Source organism: Urocampus carinirostris, chromosome 14 (genome assembly GCF_059441175.1).
Source record: "Urocampus carinirostris isolate Australia breed hairy pipefish chromosome 14, RoL_Ucar_1.0, whole genome shotgun sequence".
Classification (NCBI taxonomy): Eukaryota; Metazoa; Chordata; class Actinopteri; order Syngnathiformes; family Syngnathidae; genus Urocampus; species Urocampus carinirostris.
The window spans coordinates 26,323,608-26,344,443 of record NC_142362.1 but is presented as its reverse complement, the minus strand read 5'-3'; the positions used below and the strand labels follow the sequence as shown (position 1 = coordinate 26,344,443).

The following is a 20,836-nucleotide window of genomic DNA, read 5'->3' as shown; positions in this document are numbered from 1 at the left end:
GTATCCGGTATCGATCCCGTCTGTCACCGACTGTCCGGTATCTGGCTCGTGTATCCAGTATCCGGTATCGATCTCATCTGTCCCCTCCTGTCCGGTATCTTGCTCGTGCATCCTGTATCCGGTATCAATCCCGTCCGTCCCGTCCTGCCCGGTATCTGCTCGTGTACTCTGTATCTGGTATCGCTCCTGTCTGTCCTGTTCGGTTTCGATCTCGTCTGCCCCTGGCTTCCTGTCTTCCAGCGCCTGACTGCTCTGTCTCACTTCTGCCCAGCGATTGCCGAATCGCTGGCGTTTGTGTTCCCGCGCATAACTGGCCCGTTTTCGTAAAATAAAACTTGGTGTGAAAACGTTACGCGTTTGGGTCCACCGTCTGTTCGGGTTCTGACAGATATGTTCTGTGGCTCTACAAAATACACAGTAAATTTCTTATTTTAATGGTTCTGGAAAAAATTGTAATTTTGCATTGAAAGTCCTTAAAAAAGTGCTTGAATTTGCCCATCAAGAAGGTGAACAAACCCTGAGTCATCCAATATTAAAAACAGAAATAACTTAACATTTTTGTTTTTGTTTTGCTCATTTATCTATTTTTGGATTTTTTTTTTTTTTTTAATTGTTTTTCTTTTACCAAAAAAAAAACGATTGGGTTCGTGTCAGTTAAAAGGGGTAACGTAAATGTATATTTGCGTCTGGTACGCTCAGCCATGACAGTCACTGCAGGCTGATTAACTCTGTCTTTCTGTGCGACACACACAAAAGACTCTCTTGCACACACCCGGCAACACTAATGACTCATAAAGCTCTCGCTGCCACCTCAACTTGACAAATGGCAAATGTCAGCGGCATATTCTCCCGGTAGGCATAATTTTATTAAGTGCAAATATCACTGCGCTCCTTAGGAGACACTCAAAGGTTAGAGCAGCATCTGTAGCGGGTTTCATGTGTGTTAGCCGGCCTCCCTCCACTTGATGGACACGAGCGTTCAAGCATGTGGAAGGACGCACTTAACTAAATGCAATAAGCGAAGATCATGTTTATTTAAAAGGCCTAGACAAAAAGATATGATAAGCGCCGGTGGCCAATAGATGGTGTGGTTTATTAGCTCCTGCAATTCCCTCATTCATTTACAGTCTTTCGTTTGAATAAAGAGGAAGGATTCTATTTTGAACCAACACCTCTCAGTGTGAGATTTTGAATATCGACAAGTAAAGCAGATGCTTTCAGGGGATGTTTTACTCATGCTTTTTACACCTGCCCTAATAAGTGACGCTTCCTCTTACTGTTGCTTGGTCAGACAAAATTATATCATGTGCTCCCACATACATATTGATTGACATTTTGATGTTTTTCCACTGGTTATCATGTATAAGGTTACACAAATCAACAGCTTTGATAAACAATATAAGGAAAATAAGGGGAAATGGGAAAAAGCCAGAGATTACCTTGGTCCTGTCCCCTTGACAGCCAAAACACTTTTCACATAATTTTTAATATGCTAATTTATAATATTGGGTGGCATTAGCTCAGGAGGTAGAGTGCTCGTCTTGGGATCAAGAGATCGCAGGTTCGATTCCCAGTTCCTCCGTGTTACATGTCGAAGTGTCCTTGAGCAAGACACTGACCGCCCCCAATAAGCAGGTAAGCACCTTGCATCGCTGACTCCATATTGGTGTGTGAGTGTGTGTGTGAAGCACATTGTAAAGCGCGCTATATAAATGCAGACCATTTACCATTCTTCTCATGTAATCAGATTCTACAACAAGGCATTTTAAGTATCATCATCTCATCATCACACAGGAGATATACTCAAATATGTAAAATATAGATTAGCATAAACATGTATAGCATAGTATGTTTGCCTTGGCATCTCACCCTCATTTTTGTTAATTTCTACTAGAAGAGACAAAAGTCAAACTTAATCCGATGAAACCATGCAGTCTAGCTAGTAGATCAGTCACCGTTTTCCATTTTGACGTTGTGGACCTCGATCTTGTCCTCAAACTTGTTGTAGGAGTCAGCTTCCAGTCCTTTCTAGGCCTTTTCAAGTGTGGTGTCTGTTCGGCGAGGCTGTTGGCCACGGCGTTGAAGTAAGACCTCAGTTGGGCCCGTCCGATCTCCCAGCAGCTGTACAGGCACCCTGCTCTGCCGTGTCCACAAACTTCACATATAACCATCAGCACGATTTACTCTAATTACAAAGAACAACAGGTACACAACCACCATGTCCTTTAGCATCCAGTTGTGTCAATCACAGTGTGAAGTCAAGTCAAGTCATGTTTATTTGTATAGCCCTTAATCACAAAGAGTCTCAAAGGGCTGCACAGACCACAGATTATTGCAAACCACAGACTATTATGACACCATCCCCTGATCTAAAATTTTTGAGAACAAGTCACGGCATTTAGATGGATGCATTTCGGTCTTTTCGGAGTTAAGGCACAAGAATGACATCCATTATTTTATCTCAGTGAGGCAGGCCTCCATATTTCCACAGTTGAGTTTGGCAGATTCCTCCATCGGAGGAATATAGTTGAGTGTCATCTGCATAGCAATGGCCTCCATTCACTCGAAGGATCCCAACTTTAACAGCTGGGATACCTGCCCTTTGGACAAACTATTGCATTACTTTCAACTCCCCAAGTAAAATAATCATGCCAATTCCACTGAATGCCCAATTGAGAAAATTTAGTTTTGGCAGCGTTGAAATGTCAGGTGAACTTTGAAGGTCTGAGGGTCAGTTATCTGCTTTGTGTGGTGTTCAGCACAGTGGTACCATAAGAGTGATAAGACTTTGCTTTGGTCTGGGTTCAACAATGGCATCTTGTGTGTGTTTGGTCATGTTTAACATAGTTATACGCTCAATTATATAACAGACAGTAGCATGCTTTTGACCTTGTTTGGAATTTTATAATGAGTTTTGTGTGTGCAAAGTCGGTAAATCTTATTGTATAGGGTATAGATTTCTTAGTGAATATGAGCTAATTTTTTATTTAACCTTGAATAAGTCTTGGCACCACGGCAAATGTGCTGCCACTTTTGCAGTCTGAGTTGTGATATGTTGTGATAGTGCTGTCATTCATGGGGCCCCCAAGACACCTGTGGAGCCAATAAGTGAATGAGTGGTAAGCGCATCTGCGGCACAGTTTTGAGGTCAAGGTATCAAACCTTCCTGTGTGGAGTTTACATGTTCACCCCATGCTTGCGTGGGTTTCCTCCAGGCAATCCGGTTTCCTCCCACATTCAAAAAACATGCATGTCCGGTTATTTGGCCAGTTCAAATTGGCCCTAGGTGTGAATGAGCGAGTGAATGGTTGTCTTTCCCTGTGTGCCCTGCGACTGACTGGCAACCATTTCAGGGTGTCCCCTGCCCACTGCCCGAAGATGGCTGGGATGGGCTCCAGCATTCGCTACCCTACTAAGCAGTGCAGATAATGGATGAATCAGTCTTGTTTTTCAGTTTCTCTTAAAGATGTGCAATCTTCTTTGTGGATCGGGATGACTTTGGAAAAACTCCCTTTAGAAACGATAGGTGAAGGACTGAATTAATAAGTAAAATAATTCTTTGATCAATTTATATGAAATTAATGTGCATCAGTGCTAGTTTTGGAATTCACTTTGTTCACCATATGTGTCTGTTGTTGGTTTAGGTAAAAGGAACTAAGTTGTGTGTTTGTCAGGTGTCTGTGAAGGCCACACAGAGTATCTTTCATCTCTTTTACCAAGTTAAGACACACATTCACAAAAGGGTCATTCTATTTATTGGCAATTTAGTTTCCATGAAAAAAATATCTGATTGTTGTTTTTAATATATTTAATATAAATTTTGGTATACTTTTGATTTTTTTCAATTTGTTCTGTGTAAATGCTTTTTTTTCATGTTTTGAATTATTTTGTTTGTTTTGTTTTTATATTTTTGTAATATATTTTTTTCTGATGCTTCTGTCCTTTCAGTCATTAATCATTTGTATTAGTGATTTTTATTACATGTTTTTTAGTAAAGTTTCGTGAATCAAAGGTTTGGCATATTTGTTACAGTACGAAATTCAATATTGAAGACACCAGGGCACGTTTTTCTGTTTACATGTAGTCCATTTTGTACCAAGTGGTAAGAGTCATTGATACAGTAATTCCTCGGTTGTCGCAGTTCATTGGGGGCAGAACACACATTAAAACGTGAAAATCCGTGAAGTAGAAACCTTTATCTATTACTCTAGAACAAACCCAATTTAAAGGCTCAAGAACAGACAAATCTACTGTATTTTCTAAATATATTTTCTAAATAACTTCTGTACTGTCAAATTCGAATTAAAAACAATATTTTGCTGTTTTTGTGCTCAGCTTTATAAACTAGAACCACTGGCTGCCATCATATGGACATTATGAAAAAATGCATTTACCATGCGGTTCTGTCCCAAAGAAATCAAAAAATTTTGAAAAAGTGCCAGGGAGCCATTAGGGAACATCAAAGACTTGCACGTGGCTCCTAAGCAGGTTTATTGGGTGGAAAGGTCCAACTTTGTTGGCAATAAAAAGCATCTTTCTTTGTTCAGCCAATGAGAAAGCAGAACACAATGCACAATGAAAATCGCGAAGCAGTGAACCGGCGGTAACCGAAGCGCGAAGAAGTGAGTTGTCTATGTATCCTAAATCAGTGGTTCGCAACCTGTTCTGTACCACAGACTAGTTCATTCTTTGACAGTATTTTCAAGACATTGCCCATTTGATACTCGTGCATGCATGTTCTGCCCGCAGTGAGCAACAAGAGACTGGCGATTGACACTCGCCTGGATATTTATGATGTATTTGATGTCTTTTCCTACAAATCTTTATTCAAAAATGGAATACCAAATCATTTTTCCTTTATAAAAAAAAAACATATTTTATTTGGTACTTTAGTTATATGATCAGACAATTACTATAATGTGTGTCCTATCAAAGTTGAATATTTTATTAACCTTCCATTTATTAATTTCTAACTGGCTTGGGGGTTACATCAGGCAAACGGAAGTTGTGATTGACAGTATCGGCAACAAGTCAGTACTACTCAGCTGTCAAGTTCCACTTGACACGAGGTGCATGGTGACAATCGTCATCATAATCAGAAACCAACCTGTGCCGTCTCGATCCCTGAAAGGCATCTGCCTCTGTGAAAAGTTTTTACCTCCGCCGTTTCTATTCTGGGACTGCCGGACTCTGTGTTGCCAAAGGCTGTCGACCTCAGCTGTGAAGGAGGGACGACTTCTTTGCACACGTCAAGAATTCATAGCCAATAATTGTCAACAATGTCATAAATACAATGCCTGTCACTTCTGAAATGTTTACTTTTGAATGGTACTTTTGGGGTCATTTGGTTGCAGGTTGTATAGTGTGTCAACATTAGTATTTATTCCTGAAATTGTGTCCGTTTGAACTTGGAATGTGAAGTTCTGAAAATGTTTAGAAACCACAGTACATGACATTTCAGGCTTCAAGCGTAAGGCTAAAAAAACTGAACACACTGTATTTTTCTAAGAATCAACAACATGCAAGACACAATCGTGAAGCGTGTCGAAATTATTTCATCATGTTTTATTATATTAACAACGAAAAAACTGAAGAGTAGGTTTTGCAAAAATATTGGCCCCGTGTTCTCTCAGCTGATGCTGAGGAAATACTGCACAATATTGTCTTCAACATGAAACCAGACTGGATGTCAGCTCTTATACGCCACTCTCGACCTCCAGCAGTGGTAATGAGCATTTGGGTTGTATTTATTTAAAAAAATGAACAACTTTGAGCCAAATACTTTTTTACTCATAAATCAATAGCAGGTGGGATTAAATCATCCAATGGGCCAGATCAGGCGCCCGTGACATGCATGGCTTTCAGTGAAAGCACATGAGGGAAAAAAACCTGCTCTCGTTGTTGTAGAAATTGGAGGTCCGATAATCGAGAGAAAGTCTTCTCATAAGTGGATAAAAGAAATAGACAGGAGCCAGTCTCGTTACGGAGGGAGATTGTCACTTTATTGATGCGTCAATAAAGATCTCACAGAGCTAGGAACATGACAATGTATTTAAAGCTGGTAGTGACGATTAGGCTTCGATTGAGTACACCCCAAAAGGCGGTCCTGTATCACGTATCAAGTACAGAGCGTCCCGTCCCTTGCACGCTATCTTCAAGGAAACTTAATGTCTGCCAAGAGTATCTTCAAGGATGTCTACCCGACCTTTTCCCACAAACGTAAAAGCAAGTCTTTCTAAATTTCTACATGTATGCAAATCCATTCTACATTTGCAAATGTATTTGCCACAACATATCCCCCCTTTTTTTTTTTTTTTTTTTTTTCTTCTGTTACCTTATCCCCCCTTTTGGGAGTTTATACTCCCATTTTGAATGGAAATTAAAATTGAAAATCAATACAGAGTAGTGGCAAAGTATTACAAATCATAGACATCAATACACGGACAGAGTTTACGCGAATCGAAAATAAAATAAAATTCTGGCGGTCAGCCTGCTGTGATCATTCTAACTTTCATTGTTCATGTTTCATTTACAAAAACCCCCAACACTCCAAACATCTGACCCATGCACTAACCCCCCCTTCATTTATCTTTATCCGTACACACTGGATTATACACGTGGACCGTCGACGGTTGATCGGTACGTGATAAAGGTAAATGAATAATTGAACTGATAAGTGATAACAAATTTCGGTAACAGTCGTCGATACATTCCAAGATGAGTGCATGACTGGATAGTGATATCCACATTGGCCTTTGGCCTGACCCCCGTGAACAATTTGAAGACCATGCATTGTCGTATTCGTCAACGGGTGTCGTGAAGTCAGATGTTGGAGTGAGTGTTCATCCCAGCAGGCATCACGCTCAGTTTCCATGCAGCCAAAAACCCGGAAGCGACGATGCATCCTGACCATCCCAGACAGCAGCTTGCTCCCCGGCAGTGTGACATACCAACAAAAGAATCACAATCAGAAACCAATATATTTGTTGCTGTTATTCCTAGTGCTATATAGTGCGTTGCGTGTTTAACAATAGTGCTAATTGATATCGTATTCAGTCCAGATCATCATATGTGTCTCTTTCCGCAGATGCTCCATTTTTTATTATAATGTAGACTGACTATTAACGTTGCCAGATAAAATTCAAGGCGTTGAATTTAGTTGAGTCTTCCTCACTAAGGAATAGGCTTCGATATTTTTCTGTTAATCCTTTCAGCTACGTGGGCCGATTAAACGCTGGACAACCATATAGACAAGAAAGATAAGAATACAGGAAAGAATACAAACACTTACAACATTGAACAAACATAAAACATAAAACAAGACAGATGGCCCACACAAATTTAAGTTAATTAGTCTAATTAAGTCAGTGCACATTGAGACCATGTGCCTACACAACTACCGAGTTAGGGTTACGGTTTTCCTCTCCTACACAATTTCCCGAACTTTACGTACTGGCCGTGCACTCATTTTTGGCTGTCGGCGTTGTAACCTCACTCTTCAGTGCTGTCGCCGTGGGTGTTGGTTTTTCTGGACTTTGGCGTGTCGGTACCCTTCTCGCCTGTATCGTCACATTAAGGTTTAGCATATTATCCGTCACTTTAGTCTGTACTGTCGTTAACACATTTGGTTTTCGGTAGTCCATCGGCACTCCGACTGGTTGCACGTCTTTATATTTATTTTAAGTGAAAATCAAAATCCCCACTATAAGATGCCCTATCCATTTTGAGCATTCTATCCCAAAATTCCAACTGGAAGATAAACAATTTATTTTTTAAATTGTCAGTTCTAAATTTCGAATTTTGCTTTTTCACTAAATACAGTCACTGGATCAGTTTAACCATTATCCTTGTCAGAATCATTTACCCTGATTTGAGTGTTTGAGTGTTCTCTTTTGTAGATTGATCACATCCGAGAAAAAATTTGTATGCACTTTTTATTATTTTATTTTATTATTAATCTCAAAAAACAATTATATGGAGAGCTTTTTCAGAAGACAATTTTTCATCAATCCGTATGTTATATTTCATTGTATTTATTTCATGTTTATCTATTTTGTGTATATGTATGAACCCCTACTGAACACCAGCATACCTTCAGGGCAATTGCAGTTGATTCAACAAGGTTCGTTTGCTTTCGGAACGGACTAATCCCGTTTCAATCCAATTGATTCAAATTGATAATGTGTTTCGATTTACAATAGTTTCATCATTCCATATTTACTACTAGAACCAATTAAACTTATAAGTAGAGATACAACTGTGTTATTGTAGTTGTGCACGTATGTAGTATTTCTGTCATGTCCAGCATGGTCGCCGTGGCGACCGTCTAATTTGCGAGTGTCCTTCTTAAGGGCTTGCCGGTCTGAGTAAAAGCCTGTTTTATGAGTATTCCTAGTCTGAGTTCCCGTTTGCCTGTAGGCCAGTTGCTGTTTTGTTTTTTCCCTGAGCGTTGGACAATTTTGCTGAATAGAAGTACCTGGTCGTTAAGCGATTGAGTTCTGGTCCGGTCTGCACTTAACTCAACCATTCCTGCAGTAGTATCTTATAATATTTACATATTTACAATAAGATTCTGTAATATTTTCGAAGTCTGTTGTAGTATTTTTGAAGGATTTTTTTTTTTTTTAGTAGCGCTAGTATTAATGCTGTTGTAGTTTTGCAGCAGTATTCTTGCAGAATTTCTGTAGTTGGTCTTTTTAGAATTATAGCCGTACCATATACTATGTCCCGTTTTTCAAGCTCTATATTCCGTTTTCTAGTAATTTCATAGAATTTCTGTAGTAGGATTTACATTATCGTAATACTTTACCATCCCATTTCTTGTTCTCCTTTGGTTTACTGCACATGAATGGCATGATTAAACCCTAGAGGTTTAATTCTGACCCAATTGTGGAAAAATGTATTTGATAATGTTACTTCCGGCGCCGTCACGAATGGCAGCCACTCCAGCAGCTCTCGTGTTATTTTCGCTACTTTTGTGATTTATTTATTTGTTTATTTATTTTTGCGTACTTTATCAGTGCCTTGCAACACTTGGATTACTTTCTATCCTACGGATATGAGTTTCATCTCGCAAAAATACGTACATTAAACAACACCACCTACATTGGACATTACCGAATCTTACTGCAATATGTATTCTGCGTAGCACTATTTAGTTACTCTATATAACATGCTAAAGTGGGCATTTGCACGTCACACTGGGTATTTGTATATTGTATTCTTTTGGCTTTACTATTGTTTGTTATTGTTATTGTATTGTTCTCAGCTCAGGGATGCTGCTGGAAATGTGAATTTCCCTCAGGGGATGAGTAAAGTATCTATCTATCTATCTATCTGATTAATTCGTTCACCCCTGTGCTCAGCATCTTTTTCTATAACAAAATTTTATGTATTGCGTGGTACGTATCTTCTTATTCTAAAGCAAAACAACATGTTATGTCTATGTTTATTTGCCTTCAATTAGATATTGATCCTTTTAATAATTTCCTTTTATTTTCATAGCTTATCTATAAAAATACTGTTATATGTTTTGCACAATGCTGACAACCATTTTTTTTTTTTTTTTTTTTTTTTCACTACAATGACTATTTTTCACCAAATGCATATTTACACAAACCTCAACTGTATGTAACATTTTAAATGCACATTCTTGTGTAAATATTGTATTAATTATAACTATAACCTCATCTCTTCCGATCCTTTACCTAACTCTGAAGATGGAGTGTCATGCCAAATTTAATTGTCAGTTACAATATGTGAACCCTTTTTGTAACTATGTCCGTAAAGGCATATTCCATTCCATCATAAATGATCTGGATTTATATAGTACTTTTCAAGACCCTGGGGAACTCCAAAAACACTACCTAATGTGTTGTTTTTCATACTTTTGTCTCAAGTTTTTCATACCCAATTTTCAGCAAATTATCCTTATTTAAATAACTTATGTTGTATGTTTGTCTTAGTGTTTCTTTTTCCTTTTCTTTCAGAATTAAAGCAAAACAATATACTAGGTTAACTTTTTTGTGTAATTCAGGGGCACTTAGAGTCTCGTTAAGTCTCATCGTGCTTACGTACTGAGATGTTTTAGTAAATTAGCCAGTTTATTCAATTTCTAAATTTTTCTCTAAATTTAAGTACTAGTAGACATTAATTATCTTAGTTTAATTAATTTCCATTCATTTCCCATGCAGTTATATTTCTAAATCACCAAAATCGTCTTGTATGGTTGTCTCTAAATCCACTAATCTGTTATTTTGAATTCCTTTAATCCTTTCCAGGATTGATCAATCTTTTTCTCATTGTCTTCTAAAACAAAAATGCTCTTTTCCATAGACATTGTTTCATTTTAACTTAACCAAACCACAAGTCAGCTATTGTTTCACATTTATTAATCATTTGTCGAACGTAACACTCATTCTAAAAAATTCAGTGTGGAATCAATTGTCCTAAAAAAACTGCCAACTCGAACTCAATGTCAAAAATTTCTAATTGTCTTTTCATCCCTCTGTAATCACAATCTCTTATTGTTGATTCGATATAAAGCAATACCTACTTGTCACTCATGAATTATCTTGTTGAATCGTATTTATTTTATATTACTATCTTAATCTTTTATTCCGCGCAACAATCTTCGTTTTTACGCAATTGTCTTAGTTCCCTTTGTTTTTCTTTTTCTTTTCTTTTTAAAAGAAATATTTCATTCAGTGACTGAAATAGCTTCAGCTACGTTATTAATGATTTCTAGTCTCCAATTTTCTTCCCTGTGATAATATGTCGTCATTTTCAAACTTCTTTTAACTTCTTTTAATTTTTGATAATTCGAAATCATTCATACCACTAGTAATCTATTATTGAATATGAGAAAAACTAAGGAAACAATCTTTTTATGTATTACGCCTCTTTTGAATTTGTCCATTTATAACCAACGAAAAGATGGACACTGAAATTATGGACGGTTTCTAGTCGTCTTCTTTGTTTTACTCGCCCTTGCTTTATTAGGAGCATAACTACACGTCTTAAAAATTCTTACCCTTTTGCCATTCGCATATTCAACGAGAGATGATTAGTTTTGTTGTTTAAACATTCATTCTCTTTAAAATATTCTGTATAATTACCTTGTATTATACACTCAGTGTTTTCATTTCACCATGTACCTGTGTCCCAGATGCATCATTCATGCTGGGGACGCAACCTTTTCCTTTAAATTGTCATTATCATTTAATTCCTCTTTAACAAAGATTCAACGCATTACATCATCGTTACTTTGGTTCTGCTGTACGAGTTTTTATTCTTCTGCACGCCGATCTTAGCTAATGAGATCTTGTCGCTTCGAGATTACGTCATTGCTGTTGGTAATTGGTTAAGTCAGTCTTTTTCATTGGACAAAACTGCTTTTTTCTCAATTTATTGAAGAGAGCCAGCTCATAAATGCCCTTTTTGCACTTAACTTGGTATTTAGTTCTGTAGTTATTTATTTTTAATTGATGTAGTGTACTATGTCTTTGTTTTAAAGTACTATATTGCAAAGACACTGGCAATGGAGTAAAACTGTTCTGTATTTCTTTCGCTTTCTCTCTCTCTTTTCCACCCCTTTTCTCCCACTCTGTCTCTGTCTCTTTCACTCTCTGTGTCTCTCTCTTTTTAACTTCTTTTGCTCTAACTTCATTTTTTCCTTTTCTCTCTTTTCTCTTTCTTCCTACCCTTCACTCTTCCTTTTCTCTCCTTCTGCCTCTCTATTTCTCTTTGGATTTCTTTTTTCCTCCCCCTTTCTTTTCCCCCTCTCTCATGACTTTTTATCTCTTTTGTTTCTCACGCTCTCTCCCTCTCTTTTTTTCCTTCCCTCTTTCTCTTTTATTTCTCTCTCTTTTTCTTTCTCTTGAATCTACCAGTCAGGCCCCCGACAGAATGTTTGTTCTATCGTGTGGCCCCCGAGTTCAAATGACTTTGACACCCTTGCTCTAGGGGCATTTCTCTATTACCGTATTACTGTCGTAGTATTTTTACGGTACTTTCATTTAGCGATTTTAATTTTCACTGTGTGACGTTTTGAGTGTCGAGCGACTTAGAATTCGACTCTCTCTCTTTCGTCACTTATGAGTGCTGACGCTCATTTTGTCTGCCACTCTATTCCAAAACGAAAGTGTTAAAAATCCCTACAACTGAAGACACTTACGTATTTACTTTTAGCACAGGCGCTGGGCAATGGAGTAAAATGCGCATGTCCTGTTTATAGTTCCTAACACTTACCCAATCAAAACGTTTGAGTTTCTTTGCTACAGCTTCTGGATAAAACGTTCGTTCTCGGTTAAGGTTTTTTCCTGCGAGTTTTTATTAGAAATGTCTTGATAGTGAACCTAAATCGTTTAATTAGCTTTCTTATAAAGTATTTTTAGCAACTTACATCCAAAACAGGGACTGCTGTTGTGACTACGTGACTGTAAACTAGAGTTACTGGAGTTTTCCATAACATGAGCATCACCTAGAGGCAGTGGATATGACACAATAATTAGAAGAAAATAGTGCTTCTTTGGGCACTGTGACTCTCCTTATTTATCCTGTTCAGCACTTTTATTTCGGTTGCACTCCACAATGCAGAGACCTCTTGGGGTCAATTTGTACACACTGTCCCTTTAAAAGATTTCGAGTGCATGTTTCTTATGGTACCATATTCTAAGAATTATTTTTTACACATTTTCGTCATATCTCACATTTTTTCTTTTTTCCTGTAATATTTTTGATTTTGGTACTTTCGAGCTTCCATACCTCAGGGCCAGTGAGCCCTTCATGAGGTAAAATGTACTTGTACTTTCCAAATCCTCAACCGTTTTGGCATGTTATACAGTAGTGTCACACTTAACCGGGCCGCTGTCTCTAGGATGCGTCATGGTCTGCAACTGCAGCGTCGCTTTTTGGATCTCCGGTTGCACTCTCGGACCCACAATTTCCATTCGCCGCTGCGATTTCTCGAGCTCTGCTCCTAGTAACAATCATATCAGACAATTTATTATCACACACAGCTTTGTCATCCACATTTTGTTTTCCTAATTTTAACGTTACTGCCCTGTTGATCTTGCTTGGTCTCGTTGACGGTGGCAGCGTGAGCCGTGGTACCGCGGTTCAGATGGTACCCTTTTGAGCTGCCCTCGACCTGGACTGCGGCCAGCGTTGCCCTCACGACGGTGTACGGTCCCTCACGCCTCGGATGGTTCCTCTTTCGTCGTAACCTTGATGTAGACGAGATCCCCTGGGACGTCTTTTCAAATGGTTGTTCGACCTTGGACTCTTGTCTCTTAACCAGCCGGTAGATGACAGCCGTCAATTGTCTCATACAGTCTCTCAGTTCAGTTTGTAGTTGCTCAAGTGGCGGCCCCTTATAGGGACCTCCTAGATGCGGTGCTGGTCTGCCTGTTAGCATTTCATGCGGTGTTAAATGCGTGATCCAATGAGTTTGCATGCGATAACTCATCAGCGCTAACTGTAGCGCATCCCCTCAGTCGAGCCTAGTACTCACAAAGATCTTGTTTATCTTTGATTTTAATATTCCATTTACTCTTTTCCACCATCCCTTGACTTTGTTGATAAACCTCACCGAACCGTTGTTTAATGTGTAGTTTTTGTAAGATGCCCTTCACGACCTTTTGAACAAATGTTATCCGAGCTTATTTCTGACGGTATGCCAAATCGCGGAATAACTTCTCTAATCAAAAACCTAATTACTGTTCCCGCACCTAGATCTTTTGATGGCACTGCTCCTATTATTCCTACTACTCCTATTATTATTATTCTCTCCGTCTACCGTGGCCTGTATCTGATATAAAGTCAAAGGTATTCCCCTGTTACCTATTCTCCTTAATAATCCTCCTGATGCTCCTGCATCTGGAGACACATCACCGTTTTCCTGGAAAGCAGATTCAAAATACAATTTTAGCAGTATTTCTGTGGTAAAAATAAAATAATTCACAATCCAAACGTATCAATATTCCTCAGATTTGTAAACACTACGTCAATCAACAAGATTCTAGCGTGATTCAATGCAGACTCGTGTTGTTCGTTATCACCGCCTCGTCGACGGCCTTGGCCGTCTGGCTCAGTCCATCGTGACGTTCCACTCGCAATCCGCTGCAGGAATGTGCCATGAGCTTTATCAGTGCCACACTGACCTTGGCGCCCAGTTGTCTACCTCTTTCTCCTCGAAACTGGCTGCAATCAGTTCAGATTGCCCCCTGCTCACTGTTTGAGGACAGCCTGGATGTGCTCCAGTGTCCCCACGACCCTGCTGTAGACAAGCGGCGCAGACAACGGATGAGTGAACGTCTTTGTTTGTTTTTGCCATCTCCAGCCCTTTTCAACAGTCCGTCTGACTTCTGAATCCTGTTAAATCGGTTATGTTTACAAACTCGGATGTTTAGTCTAGGTTAAATGACCATGAAGAGATCACCTAAGCAATTAAATTCTTAAATTTGTCATGGTCTTCCTCAAGATCGAGTAATCTGCCCCTCATTGTCTTTTGAAAATGCTTGCCAAATTGTTTCCTCAATTTACCCAAACTATACTTATCACGTTCATCGGAACAAGATCCCACAAATCAAAAGGCCACACGCAAACGGAGCACTTGACGAATTAAGTAATCCCTCCACTTTTTTTTTTTTTTTTCCATACAGTAAAGGAGCGAAAGACGGGGGAAAGACGGGGGTGGGGGGAGGTGATCGGAGCGGGAATACACACGGTTGAGCTCAACTCACACAGAGCGAAAGACGGGGGAAAGACGGAGAGTGGTGGGGGTGAGCTTTGTGTGCGAGAACAACCCACAAAAAGCAAGACACTTTAACGCACATACAAGACTGTAAAATGTAGAATAAGCAGTCACTCCATCAATCATCCATGCTTCCTTAACTCCTCTCCCAACGCCAAACAACACAAAAAAACAAAAAACAGTTAAGTATAAATCACCCGCGCACACATCCACATACAGAGAGACACGCACAATTAACGCCAGCTGGCACACACACCAACATTTCCGAATGAGACGTCTCCCAGACTGAAAACATGTCAGCAATTCTCACACATTCTTTGTATCGCTTGTTTCTATGCGAATATATCTTAATAATACAACATCTGATTACTGCTCATTTTTCTAACGTCGGTATAACCTTTCAGATTGTAGAAAATGGCGAGGTTCCATGCACCACACTTTTTCTTAAGTGCAAGGTTACATTTCCCTCCCAAATCATCAATCGACTAGGGAAACACATAAAACATGCCCCGTATTAACCATACATAGATCGTCCACTCTCGAACTGTCACTTTAGCAAATGACGACGTCTTATCACAGCTTTACACAGATCTCAAGACAATCATAAATATACAAATACCGACGCCGCTGCACCATTTTATCCAGGTTTTCAAGCAGCCCATGTCCCAAAACAGACAGGATTCTTTGAGCTCAGAACTCCCGTCGGACATAAAAATCTCAACTCAGTCTATATATCTCATCCGTCCGAACTTGGGCCTGACTACAGACGGAAAATCCCACGTGCACGAATTTTCATAATTTAGCTCCGACGCCACAGGCTCCTGTCCACCCACGAATCTCGACAAGCAAATTGAAACAAGGAGAGAATAAAAAAAATCTTCCTTACCTCAACCGCTCATTCGAGACCGTTCCACTGAGAAGTCTTTTCCCTTTTCTGTTTATTTAAGTGCCAATCCACGTTGCGGCGCCAAATGTTGTAGAAATTGGAGGTCCGATAATCGAGAGAAAGTCTTCTCATAAGTGGATAAAAGAAATAGACAGGAGCCAGTCTCGTTACGGAGGGAGATTGTCACTTTATTGATGCGTCAATAAAGATCTCACAGAGCTAGGAACATGACAATGTATTTAAAGCTGGTAGTGACGATTAGGCTTCGATTGAGTACACCCCAAAAGGCGGTCCTGTATCACGTATCAAGTACAGAGCGTCCCGTCCCTTGCACGCTATCTTCAAGGAAACTTAATGTCTGCCAAGAGTATCTTCAAGGATGTCTACCCGACCTTTTCCCACAAACGTAAAAGCAAGTCTTTCTAAATTTCTACATGTATGCAAATCCATTCTACATTTGCAAATGTATTTGCCACAACATAGTCAATTAAACACTCACATACTCAAACATGTGCAACATTTTACTCCTTAGGCTACTTGCACAATGTACAGAAGCACCTTAGGGAGCGTGGCTGCACTTCACTTAAATCACAGTAACACTTTTTCTCAATTTCATTCACACTCTCTCTCTCACACACACTCTTACACTCTCTCTTTTTACAAATACTTCTGTAAGCTAATGTGACAAGCTGTCAATCATATACAGGCCCAAAGGGTGCCATGGTGACAAGAAAGCTTTAGGTGCACTTTTGTGAGCATCGCCAGGGAGAAGACATCAGCGGGGATCACATAGCAGACCAGGTCTCACACTTTTTTTTCTGACGACCAATCTCTCGCTTTCTTCATTCTGACCTCTGAAATGGAATTGGTTGACGTGCTTGGAGCAGATAATCCCCGTTTCCTCCTTCCTGGCTTTACACCCAGGGGCCCACACTGAGCAAGCTGCTGGCTGGGTGCTGCCACTCTTGCAGTCTGAGTTGGGATATGTTGTGATAGTGCTGTTATTCATGGGGCCCCCAAGACACCTGTGGAGACAATAAGTGAAATTAATGCAATAAGACAGGGCCTAATATCTGTGTCTGGCTGCAGGCAAACGAGTTTTGGGCTCATGTGGCTGTTTGGACGGGTATGAAGTACACAATCAACAATCATAACGTTAGGTGTGTATCCAAACCTTCTGACAACTGTGAAGTAGGCTTACACTTCAACTGACTAAAACATGCGCTACAGAGGCTTAATACTGACAGTTATTGAATATAGCTAAGTAATTAAAGCATACTGGCGGGGGTTTATTTTGTCTCTACTTATTTAAATTCTATCTAATCGGTACCTGGCCACCCCCAGCTCATGAGGTGGGGGGGGGGGACTCATACAGGAACGTGAAATTATTTGTGCAGTACAACATGCCTGTAGAAACAAGAAAACACCCTAAACATTAGCCAGAAATGGAGTCGAGTGGTTTGAACACAAAAGACAAAAATGGATAAGGGGTGTCTATGCAAAGTGTTCAGTTGCAAACTCTCAAGATTGCACAAACCCATTAATGTGAATGGTTCACTGCTTCTACAGGTCAGTGTACGTGTTTTCTTCTATTCCTTTCATTAAGTGGCTATATTTAAGCAATTATAGTGAGGTTGGCCTCGATGTGAGACTATATGGTAATTTGTAATTAGATAGTAACTTTCATAGTAAAGCACAACTTATGACTGTCTGTAATCTTTGGGGGTAACACAATTAATTTTTAGCGGAAGTACCTAGTAACTGTAACTCATTACTTTTATTTTCAGTATCACGGCCAACAATGCCCTTGTGAGGGATCAAAAAGAAGTAAAAACATTAAAAAAATTGATTCATAAAATGGATAAATTATTGTCTCTACTCAGGTCATAATGTATACAGCAAAAAATAAGAAATGCAGTCTGCACAATCGTGTTTCTGTTTGCCATGGCAGCAAAATGTAAATCTGATGGGATCAGACACCTTCCTGTGGAGGGCCTGGACCGGTGATCTGATGGACGGTGGTCCCAAAGGTGCCCGTCTTGATGCAAGAGCCCTTATCTGAGAGGATCGCCATCCACACCTGGCTGTCTTTCGGCCTCACGTAGAGAACAAAAGAGTCCTTCAGCCAAAGCCGAAGTTGCCTCCACGGACCCTTGTGTAATGGCACAATGCTTTGCATCACATGTAAGCATTCGTGGAAAGTACAAAACACAGCAGTCTACTGCATTTGACAGCAGTGGATTTTTCTTCAAGAGAAGCCCATTAAAGATGTCTGGTTTCCACAGCAACATGAATATAAATGCAAATGTGGCAGTATTTTGGAAACATGTTAAGGAAAAAATGTCTTCCCTTGTTTGAAAATGGAAGTCTAAACAGAAAGTCACTATGGGCTTTTGCTGTCATACACTGTATAAAACAATTAAAGGAATAAAATAAATATTGTCTCATTGGCAAACAGTTTAGATTATTTTAAGTAGTATTTTTCTTATTTAACTATACATCAACCCGTTTTTTTGTTAGATTCTGAATGTGGACCCACATGGGATGGGGGAGGGACTGAGGCAGGAGTCCTAAAAAAGGGTGGTGTTTATTTATAAAACCAGGAACAAAGCAACAAACGAACAAGGGACAGAAAACAAATTAAGTCACCAAACAAAATTAAACTTGACGTAGTCCAAACCAGAAACAAAGACTGAAACCAGAAAGGCAATGAGCAAAACAATTTAGCACTAAACTAAAAACAAAATGCTATGACTTTGGGAATACAATGACCAGATGACGTGTGCTGTCCAAAATATCATCATAAAGGGTTAGGATACTTAGGGACAGGTGTGTGATGATTGGACACACCAACCCGGCTGGTGTTCCCTGGTGGAGGGTGGCTTACCAGACCCTAACATTCTATTAACTAATTCAAAAATATATCAGCTGGTATATATATTTTCATTGCATTGGCAGATAGTGTTGATTTATTTTCCTATTTACCCAATTTAAACTTATTTTACATTTTATTCTAAAATTATATCCCAAAAATAGGCAAAATCATCTAAGCAAAATCCTCTGCCGTCTGCCATTTCAGAAAATGTTGCTCTCATATCCACATGTGGTTAAAAAGTAAAAACTTGACAACAGGCAAGTCTACAGGCACTGTAACATATAATCGATCCTAATATTATTTTTTTATCTTATTTCTATGCTTTAGCTTTTGCTACAGAGCAGAAGTAATTGGAAGGAGACCAAGAGGAACTCCGCGATTGACGTGGATTGATGGTTATCTGGTTATCTGCACTGGAGGAACGAGGTATAAATGTAGTTGGAAGCTAGTGCTCTTGTTAGTGATAGGAAGTAGTGGAGAGGTGTTGGGAAAGGATAGTGGGATGTTTGGATGCGTTCTAGGGGATAGGCAGGGCACCTGTATGATGCGGCAGGGTTAAACCAGTAAAAGCTGTCGGACTCTGCTGTTGAACAGAAGAGTGTGTTGTGTCACCCTGACCCGAGTGACATGGCCGCTCTCTTGTGTCCCGTTTCATCTGGAGGGACGAAAGCATGACCAACTTGGGTGCCGAGGTGCTTAACTTGTTTGGGTGTTTGGGCATTTGGGTTGCCCATGGTCAAAATAAAATAAAATGAAAAAATAAATGTAAAAATGTATGTGTTTTTTGCTTTTTCCCTTTTTTATTTTTTTGTTTTTGTGTATGTGTTTGTCTTGCTGTCTGTCATCCCGGGATTTGACCAGGGTAGATAGAAAGATTTCAAATTCTATTCTATTGTTTGATTTAATTCATTCTGCTAAGCCAGTCAACCTTGTGCAATTACGAGTTTATGAATATTCCCGACACCGGTAGGGTTTGGTTCAATGCCTGGAAATCCTGATGCACTGGGCGCCATCCCTTTCAGCACGCATATGCCTCCCTCGGGTTTTTCTCCTCACATGGTTTAGTCTGTGCCTTGTCATAATTAACCTTTTATTTCTATAATTGTTTTATTTCCCTTTTTACATGTATTTCATTTTTTCAGGTTGAGGGGAAAGCATTGTATTGTCTTATTGTACACAGAATGTTTTATACAGCACATTGGGTGGCAATTAATTGCTGGACAAGTACTTTACAAATAAATTTGATTTGATTCAAAGTGGTTGCAAAACTTTTCCTCTTTCAAATATGCCCACTGACTTTATTGAGTCTTACCGTGCAAAAACAATATATGCTGACTTTGCACGTATCCGCCATTATTAAGAGAATATGTCATCACAATTGACATCCTTTTCATGACAGCGTCAGTGCCCAAGCCGGCCTGCTGCGTTCTCCCTCATTAATGGGCAGCGACTTTCCATTTTACAGGACTGCGAAGGCCACTGCATCGCAACCCCAACCGCGATAGAACGACTTTTACGGCTTATTAGCAAGCGGACGGCTTGTATCTTTGACTCGAGTTGACTGCAGCAGGGCGACTCGCCTTCTTCCGCCAACGAATGTCGCAGTTGCAGTTACACATGGAGCGCATGTAACAAGCTAAGTGACAGCTAAGGGAGAGTCACAAAGATCATCATCGCTGGGCAAATGGCAAGAAATTAAAGCCACATCTGGATGAAGGTTGAGTGTATCACTTTGTGAGAAAAATGGAAATAATCAAATCCAAGGGCCAACAGTTAACACTTATCAACAAGTGCTACTCCACTTCTGGATGGCGGTTAGGAAGAGCAACCTGTAACAAAGGCTGCTGGTGTCCTTCTACTATGAAAACCATTCTTGCATACGTCATCACGGTGTGGCATGCTGTGAACAAGGCAGCAGACCGAAAAATTGTACAGAGAATGATCAACACAGCCCAGAAAATCATTAGCTGCTTTCTGCCCACTCTGGAAGATATTGCCGGCTTGCAATACCATAAGGAAGGAAACAATATCATTAAGGAAAACTCTCACCCCGGACACCACCTCTTTAATTTGCTGCCCTTTGGCATTCCAAGGTGTCCCCTGCCCATTGCCTGAAGATGACTTGCATATGCTCCAGCGCCCCTCCAATCCTAAGCGGCTGGAAATTGTATGTGTGAATATTTATGAGGGATGCCTTGGAGACTCTTTTTGTTCACCACTAGTAAAGCTGCATTCAGGAAAGGAGGGGAGTCAGATACATTCCATTTGGACTTTCACACCTTGAACCTCAAAATGAGGCAAATGTCCACAACAGATATTA

The 20,836-nt window shown here is 39.7% G+C and overlaps 2 long non-coding RNA genes across 2 annotated transcripts; one reads left to right on the top strand and one right to left on the bottom strand.

The window, feature by feature from the left end:
- Positions 1–5,627: 5,627 nt before the first annotated feature.
- On the bottom strand, positions 5,628–17,790 carry LOC148353059 (uncharacterized). Its single transcript, XR_015852721.1, has 3 exons — positions 17,622–17,790; positions 16,121–16,666; positions 5,628–5,894 (listed from the first exon to the last, which is right to left on the bottom strand). It is a non-coding gene; the product is annotated as an uncharacterized LOC148353059 (long non-coding RNA).
- LOC148353058 (uncharacterized) lies at positions 17,046–19,028 on the top strand. Its single transcript, XR_015852722.1, has 3 exons — positions 17,046–17,210; positions 17,593–17,825; positions 18,844–19,028. It is a non-coding gene; the product is annotated as an uncharacterized LOC148353058 (long non-coding RNA).
- Positions 19,029–20,836: the final 1,808 nt, after the last annotated feature.